Source organism: Sapajus apella, unplaced genomic scaffold, assembly GCF_009761245.1.
Source record: "Sapajus apella isolate SASKATOON/1434 unplaced genomic scaffold, GSC_monkey_1.0 scaffold88, whole genome shotgun sequence".
Taxonomy (NCBI): Eukaryota; Metazoa; Chordata; class Mammalia; order Primates; family Cebidae; genus Sapajus; species Sapajus apella.
In genome coordinates, this window is record NW_022437028.1 from 4,700,356 (window position 1) to 4,707,212 (window position 6,857).

At 58.9% G+C, this 6,857-nt stretch overlaps 1 protein-coding gene across 1 annotated transcript in view; it reads right to left on the reverse strand.

Annotated features, from left to right (window-relative positions):
* CLIP2 (CAP-Gly domain containing linker protein 2) overlaps nt 1–5,781 on the reverse strand; it is an 89,228-nt gene extending 83,447 nt beyond the window's left edge. Inside the window, exon 1 of the mRNA XM_032254891.1 lies at nt 5,491–5,781. The gene's annotated coding sequence lies outside the window, so the exon portion shown is untranslated. The remainder of the gene's footprint in view (nt 1–5,490) is intronic.
* Between the last annotated feature and the right edge of the window lie 1,076 nt (nt 5,782–6,857).

The following is a 6,857-nucleotide window of genomic DNA, read 5'->3' on the forward strand; positions in this document are numbered from 1 at the left end:
AAAAAAAAAGAATCCCAGCCCCAGTTCTATTCCTCCAGGAAGCCCTCCAGACTACCCCACCCACCACACCAGAGTCCAGGCTCCCTACATAAGCTTCAGACCAATATGTAACCGTTGCCCAGCCAATGGCTGCCCTAAGCATCAAAGTGTGTGGCCTTGAAATGTTTCTGGAAAGGGCTGATATTGTTTACATTGTCAGGAAGCAGGGCGGATGTCTTCCCAATTTAGTAAAGGCTTCCGGAAGCTCAACGTTGCGCGGTGGGCAGGGGCTGGAGCACCGCCAAAAGGAGGTGCAGAATCAGCCAGGCTTAGCTCCAGGCAAGGGCAGGCCAGCTTGGGACTTCAGGGTGAAGGGGCGAGTTTGAAAAACCAGGCACTCCTCGTGAGCCTGAAATTCCACCCTCTCATCTCAAGAGGCCAAAAAGGCAAAGGAGGGAAATGAGTCAGGAGTGGGTGTCACTCAGCGCTCGGGCTCGAGTGGAAGGTAGGATCCCAGCCATGGAGCGAGAAACGCTCCGTGAAGACAGAAGCCGTAAGTGGAGAGGGCCCTAAATTCATGCCTCGTTAATAAAAGCCATCTGGTCCATTCTGCCTTCTACTCGGAAGGGAAACGTTTCATTAACATTTCGAAGCATTTCCTCTGCAAACATGAGTTTTGCATTACTGCTTCTGCCGTGATGGCCCTACCCTTGAGGCTCAGAGAGAAGAGCAAGTGTAGGAGGTTCAAAAGCTCGGGTGCGGCCTGCAATCCCAGCACTTTGGGAGGCCGAGGGGGGCGGATCATCTGAGGTCCGAAGTTCGAGACCAGCCTGACCAACATGGAGAACCCCTGTCTCTATGTAAGAACACAAAATTAGCCAGGCGTGGTGGCACAAACCTGTCACCCCAGCTAGTGGAAAGGCTGAGGCAGGAGAATCGATTGAACCCAGGAGGCAGAGGTTGCGATGAGCCAAGATCGCACCATTGCACTCCAGCCTGGGCAGCAAGAGCGAAACTCTGTCTCCAAAAAAAGAGCATAAGTCCCACACTGCCGATAGAACCTAAATCTCCAGGTCCTGAGAGGAAAGAGCCTCCTCTTGTCCCAGGTCAGGGCTGGGGGACGCTAACAACGGGCAGCCCTGGCCATCCCACCTGTCCTCTTCTTCCCCCACTGGCCTGAAGTGTGTGCTCTGCTTTCTCGGAACAAATCACACCACAAGTGATCGGTCCCACGTCCTGTGGCACAATGGCTAACTGACCATGGGTCTGCCTCCCCTGCCAGATCATGGGCTCCATGAATGCCAAGATTCACCAGTCCTCACCTAGCACAAAACCTTCATCATCAATGCAGCCAACCAATTATCCCGGCTGTGCCAGCCCTGTTTCCCACCCTCAGCCCCGGAGACCACGTGGCCTGCCCCCCCCCACCAGCTGAGCAGAGGTGGGTGGGCTTCCTCATTCAGGCTGGACCAATCGGTATCTCTCTGCACCCCAAGATGAAAGAGACTGTCACTGGGGGTCTCGTCCCACTGGGGGTCCCATGGACTCAGGCTGCAGCTCCATTCAATGCAGCCACGCTCACAACCCAAGGAGAACGAGACTGTAGGGGAAAGGAGGGACGGATGCCCTGGGAGAGGCGAGAAAATGAAACTGCGGTCCACAGAGAGGAAAGCCGGAGGAGGAGCTGCCTGCCAGCTTCCGGGGTCCCCGGGGGCCATGTCGCCTGCAACTGTCTGCTGCACACATTCTCTGTCCTGCACGCTCAAGTCCCTCTTCGCTTAACCTAATTGAAGGAGGTTTCTGTTCCTAGCAACAAAATAATCCCAAAGGTATGGGATCGCAGAGCACCCCACAGCACCCTCCAAGCCAGCCCCGCTCCTTAGACCATGCCCACTCCTCACAGTTTATTGAAGGGGCCAGAGCAGCCTTAGGTGAGGCAAGTCTGGGTGTGCCCAGCCTGGGAGCGTGTGGAGAGCCGCAGTGGAAAGACACAGCCTATTGGGGGCGGACCCTAAAAGCCAGAGAGCGTGTTTGGACTTTGCGCCTGAGCAAAAGGGGTGGGTGTCTGAGAAGGCAGGGTTGGGACTGCTAGGGAAACGAACCTGAAGAGGGTGGGGTAGAATGGTGTGGTCGAAGAGGGCATGCCTTCCAGGCATACCGTAGGTGCTTAGCAAATGCATCAAGCGGCTGAGAGCGGTGGCTCACGCCTTTTATCCCAGCACTTTAGGAGGCTGAGGCAGAGAATCACAAGGTCAGGAGTTGGAGACCAGTCTGGCCAACATAGTGAAACCCCGTTTCTACTAAAAATACAAAAAAATTAGCTGGGCATGGTGGTATGCACCTGTAACCTCAGCTTCTCAGGAGGCTGAGGCAGGAGAATCGTGTGAACCTGGGAGGGAGAGGTTGCAGTGAGTCCCACTGCACTCGAGCCCGGGCGACAGTGCAAGACCCCCTCTCAAAAAAAAAAAAAAAAAAAGCATCAAGGGCAAACACAGCCACCTCTTTGTGCCAGGATATTCTTATCTGTAAAATGTAGGCAGCCTTATTAAAATATCCACAAAGGAAGGAATGAAATTAAAGAGCCTAGCTGGGTGCGGTGACTCACGCCTACAATCTCAGCACTTTGGGAGGCCAAGGTGGGCAGATCACTTGAGGTTAGGAGTTCCAGACCAGCTTGGCCAACATGATGAAGCCCCCATCTCTAATAAAACTACAAAAAATTAGTCAGTTGTGATGGTGTGCCCTGTGGTCCCAGCTACTCGGGAGGCTGAGGTAGAAAAATCACTTGATTCCAGGAGGTGGAGGTTGCAGTGAGCCAAGATTGCACCACGGCACTCCAGCCCGGGCGACAGCAAGATTCCGTTTTAAAAAGAAAAAAAAAAGGGGGAGGGAGTGGCCTAGAACCATTCTCCACAAAGTAAGCACTTAATACTTTCTTTTTAAATCTGCACAAAAGCTGAGATTCTCCCAAGAGCCAGTGGGCAGGGAACCAAAGGGTCACAAATGTAGCTTCCCTCCCCTGGGTATGAAAATGGAGGTGGAGCAGGTAGTGTCAAGAGGCCAGGACTGGCTGGGCGCAGTGGCTCACGCCTATAATCTCAGCACTTTGGGAGGCTGGGGCAGGAGGATCACCTGAGGTCAGGAGTTCAAGACCAGCCCGGCCAACATGGTGAAACCCCGTTTCTACTAAAAACACCAAAAAATTAGCCAGGTATGGTGGTACATGCCTGTAATCCCAGCTACTTGGAAGGCTGAGGCAGGAGAATTGCTTGAACTCAGGAGGCAGGGGTTGCAGTGAGCTGAGATCATGCTATTGCACTCCAGCCTGGACAACAAGAGAGAAACTCCATTTCAAAAAAAGAGAGAAAGAGAGAAAGAGAGAGCGCGCAGGACCAACTGTCAGCGTGGCAGGGCCTGAGGGAAGGCCAAGAGGGAACTGGGGGACCACACGTGGGTAGCCTGCTAGGTGGGGAGCAGGGACAGCTGGGGCTGTGGGGAGGTGCCTTTCTACTTTCTAACACCAAGGGAGGCGGGACCAGGGAGGAGGCTGCAGTGAGGCAGAGAACAGCAGGTCCCGGGGTCAGGGCTAACCAGCAAGCCTGCTGGAAGAAGGACAAGCAGCCTGGAGCAGACATGAGCCTCCTCTCCCTGCAACGTGCGTGAGTGGAGGCTGGGGAGCCACCCTGTGACAGCAACGACACATACAGGACGTCTCCTGGGCCACAGGGCACACAGTTCTTCCAACAACCCTAAAAGGCAGATCCCATAAGGATCCACGTTTACAGACGAGGAAGTTGAGGCAGAGAGAGCGGCAGTGTGCAGGATGACATAGCTAGGGAGGGGAGAGCTGGGATTTGAACCCGGGCCGTTAAGCTCCAGCATCTGAACTCTTCACCACCAAGGTAGACAGCAGATGCTGGAAAGCGATCTGTGCTCCTCGGAGTCACTCCCGCTGCTGGGATTTTGGGCTTCAAGTGCAGAATTACAGGTGCCACTTTCCCAGCCTCGGGCTGAAGCTTGCAGGTACACACAGGTGTGTGCAGAGAAGGGTCCTCTCAGGTGCCTCCACCTGCGCTTCTGCCTTTGCAGCCTCTCTCCATCTCCACCCCTCTACCTGTCCTGAAGCCGGAACCCCCACATCTCCCCCGGGCTATGCAGCCTGTGCTCAACCGCAGGTCCATGTCCGCTAACTCCTACGCCGTTTCTCTAACCCAATAGCCTCCTTTTCTGACTCCAAACCCTTATCCACGCTATTTCTCCTGCACGAAACCCCCTTCAAGCATCCTGGCAGCAAACTTCTGCATGATGTTCCATTAAGCTTTCTAGTCTGGCCCACCCTCCAGGGGTCCCCCTCTATGCCCCCTGCTTCCCCACACTAATGCACTCATCAACCCCCCCGGGCTGCAGTTCCTGTGGGCACCGAGGCTCCCATCCTATGTACCAGCCAGCCCCTAGAAGTGCTAGGCCAGGTAACAGCAGCTGAATGAATGAAGGGCTTATTGTTTACATTTACAGCAGATGGGAAAGAGGCTTCTGGAGCAAACACGTGGTGCTCCCCGCCCCCTCCTCCTCCTCCTCTGCCCACAGCCCTAGGCCACCCCCACCCACCTCTATACACCATCGTGCAAGAGTGAGGGCAGCCCCCTTCATCCCAGACCCCCACTTCTCACCCAGAAGGGAGAAGAGGGGTCTCGGACTTTGGGGAACGCACTGCTGGGTGGGTGATTTCAAGGTGCTCTCTCTGCTCGTCCTTCCCAGGGTAGCGCTGGGGCCTGCGTGGCAGTGCCCAGTGGGCACCCGCTTGGCCCAAGCTCCGCCTGAAAGGTCCAAACGGGCGGGCCCTGGAGGCTTGGCCAAGCATCCTCCGAGGCCACCGCCCCTCCCCGGGAGGAAGGCAGAAAATCTGCTGCCTCACCAGGCACCGGCGCCAGCTTGGGGGGGCACCCCTGAGGGAAGCAGCCCGCCTCAATCTCCTCCTACCCCTCCTCAGCCATGCACTTCAACCAAGTTTTGCAAACGGCATCTGCCAGGCGACCCCAGAGGGTGTAGCAGGGAGGAGCCGAGGAGTCCCTGATCTCCCAGACCCCAGGTTTGGAGATGGGGGCTGCATGGCCGCGCCCACCAGGCTGTGCCCTCCCGGCAACGCGTCCAGCCGTCTTGCTCTGCCCTTGGGAGGGGGGTCGGGCGGTCCCCCAACAGATGGACCAAAGCCCCGTCCGTGGGTGGGGACCCCGATGAGGCTGGTGATGCCTTCACCAGGGGGACTCGCAGCCCGGGAATCGCCCCCAACCCTGGCACCCCAGCAGCGCCCCCTCCTCTCCTGCAAGCGACGGGGAAGTTGGGGCGCACCCCAGCCAGCTCCCGCCCACGCCCACCGGCCGGCCTCGAACCCTCCCGCCCCTGCCCACGCCCCGACAATGCCTCCGGGCCGGCCGCCCCGCCGCCCCCCGCACCTCTCCGTCCTTTGTTGCCCGCGCGACCCCCGCCTCGGGCCCCTCCGGCGGCCCCTACCTTCGCCCCTCCAGCGTCAGGCTCAGCGTCGGGAGGCCCGGAGAGCCCCGGCCTCCTCCTCTCGGGCCCGGGCGCGCAGGGGGCGAGGATGCTGCGGCCCCTCCCTGAGCGGCGCTGCCCACGGCTGCACCCCCTCCTGGCGCCGGGGATCCCCGCAGTCGGCGCTCGGGGCCCGGGCCTCGCGCCCCGTCTCCGGGAGGGCGGGAGGCGCGCACCGAGGCCGCCGGGCAGCCGCCTGCGCGCCCCGCGGCCGAGCCGAGCCGAGCGCCCGCGGAGCCAGCGGAGCCAGCGGAGCCAGCGGCCGGGCTCCGGGAGGGAACAAAAGGGGCCGGCGCTGGGGCGGGCGCGCGAGGGCGGGGCCTGGGGCCAGTGGGGGCGGGTCAGGCGCGCGCGGGCGGCCTTGCGGTTCTCAGGCCGCGGCTCCGCGCGGAAAGCGGGCGGGCGGGCGGAAAACGCGGAACCGCCCCGTCCCCCTCACCCCCGTCCAGCCCCTTCCCTTCCCAGGCCGCAGCTGTCATTGGTGGAGCGTCGGGGATTCGCCCACACCCACCTCCGCGCTGGGCACCTGGTTCCGCTTGCATCGCGTTTGGTGAAACGCATCCTCCAGCCATGCCATGCTTGCAAAGATGTCTCGGGTCTTTGGGAGGGACCGCAGCTTGGGAAGGTGAGATGCTGTTGGCGCTGGGCAGAAAGGGATGAGAAGGGGAAGGTGCAGCTGGGGCGAAAACTTAAGGTCTGTGTCGGGGCCAGCGTGGGTCGGGAGCTGTGGCATAGGGTCTCCTGGTTATCAAGGATCTCATAGCCTGGGCTGTGGCTCACGCCTGTAATCCCAGCACTTGGAAAAGCCAAAGCGGGCAGATCGCTTGAGGCCAGGAGTTCGAGACCAGCCTGGGCAACATAGTGAGACTTCCATCTCTACAAAAAGTACAAAAATTAGCCGGGTGCACGCCTGTGGTCCCAGCTACTCGGGAGGCTAAGGTGGGAGTATCACTGGAGCCCAGGAGGTCGAGGCTGCAGTGAGCCGTGATGAAGCCACTGTCCTCCAGCGTGAGCAACAGATTAAGACTCTGTCTCAAAAAAACAAAAAACCGCTGGGCTTGGTGGCTCAGGCCTGTAATCCCGGCACTTTGGGAGGCCAAGGAAGGCGGATCACAAGGTCGGGAGACCAGTGTGGCCAACATGGTGAAGCCCCATCTCTACTAAAAATACAAAAAATTAGCTGGGCATGGTGGTGCATGTCTGTAGTCCCAGCTACTCAGGAAGCTGAGGCAGGAGAATCACATAAACCTGGGAGGTGGAGGTTGCAGTGAGCCAAGATCGTGCCACTGCACTCCAGCCTGGGCAACAGAGTGAGACTTCATCTCAAA